Source organism: Cyclopterus lumpus, chromosome 25 (genome assembly GCF_009769545.1).
Source record: "Cyclopterus lumpus isolate fCycLum1 chromosome 25, fCycLum1.pri, whole genome shotgun sequence".
In the NCBI taxonomy this organism is placed as follows: Eukaryota; Metazoa; Chordata; class Actinopteri; order Perciformes; family Cyclopteridae; genus Cyclopterus; species Cyclopterus lumpus.
Window position 1 is genome coordinate 6,641,033 of NC_046990.1, and position 1,738 is coordinate 6,642,770.

A 1,738-nucleotide genomic window follows, 5' to 3' on the forward strand; every position below is an offset into this window, starting at 1 on the left:
ATTAGAAAGCAAGGTGGCACGGGACAAATGAAGGTCAGGCTGGGTAATGCTGGGTAATTGTTGTATTATGGAATCAGAGAGGCATATTCAGATAGGAGCTGGTGGGATTATATAACAATAACTTGAGATTACTTTCGAAGAAAGACATAAACATATGTGTGTATATATATGTGTGTGTGTGTATATATATATATATATATATATATATATATATATATATATATATATATATACACACATATATACATATACATATATATATATATATATATATAAAAAACACCATCTATTAAACCAGACTAGAGCATATTACATATCAATAACTCTATATTATTATATTTGTTTAAATAATACATTTATTTTGACAAGAGAGTCAGAAATAATGTTCTCTAATATTGTTTATGAATAATCTCTCCGTGTTATTGGAAGAGGAGTGTCGGCCATTACAGACTGGCAGCTGCGCGAGCTGCAACACTGATACTCTGCTGCGGGAGTCAGGTTAACTCAGAGAATGATGGCGGCTGCAGGGGACTCGGGGCAGGCCAAAGGCCACAGCACTAACTCACTACAGAGAATACAGTAATCCTATAGCACACATGGGCTGTAGCCAGGCAGGGACAAGAACTGTACTGGAGGCCCCTGACGGGATCACCACTCTGTGCTCTTATTATCTGAGTCATATTTAACTGTGATTATTATTGTTATTGTTATTAGAAGAGGAAATAAAAGCACAAAAAGACACTCACTCTATAAAATGTAGAAATACCATAATAAAATAAATACTGCTACAATCAAAAGTATGTGGGGAAGAATCACAAATATTATGAATCATCGTGGAAGAAAAGTTCACTTATATTTGAGCTATTTTGTAAGATATAAATAAATTTTTGACTGTCATTTCTGCTCAAAATGAAATCCAACTTAAAGGCTTCTTCTTCTTCTTCTTCTTTTTTTTTGTTACCAAAGTGCAGCCCCAAGAGATGTTTAAATGGTTGTTTAAATGGCCTCTTTCCAAGGACACGAAAGGAACACAATACAACAATGTTGTACATTTCTTCGTGAAAAGGATACGTTGAGAACATGTCATCGTGTATCATGTACGCCTGGGGGTCTTTCATGTGTCTTCTAATCCGTCTCGGTGTTTTGACTTGAAGACATGAGGCCCGGATGATATGAAACCCAACGAAGAAACCACAAGGGTGCCGGGTGCAGAACATGTTCTGCAGCTCTTAAGAAAACGACAATTAGGCTGCACGAGCTCCCGGAAAGATGGATTGTCTTCGGCGTGTATCATTGTTGTTCTCTCATTATTATTATTATTATTATTATTATTATTATTATTATTATTATTATAAGTAATTCAATATATTTATTGTTTTTCGCCCGGTGGGATGATTTATTTTAACCTTTTTAATATGTAACATTTTAAAAGCATGAATTTCCCAGAGTAATGTTGACATTTTTATGAAAGACTGTTTTAGTTTGTTCATCTGTATGACAGTCAGTGTTCCGCCAGAGCCGCAAACAGCTAGAAGAGGGAACCAGCGTGTCGTGTGGTTACAGTCCCAATAGGCGGCGCTGCAGACCAACACGCCGCAGCAAACACGCCGCAGCTACAGTCCTGCTGCTCTGAACATTAGAACTCGCATATGCATTTTTTTTAAAAACTGGAGTTTTGCATATTAGTTGCATGCTAAAATTATGAAATAATTCGAGAGAAAGGGTTCAAAACGAGATC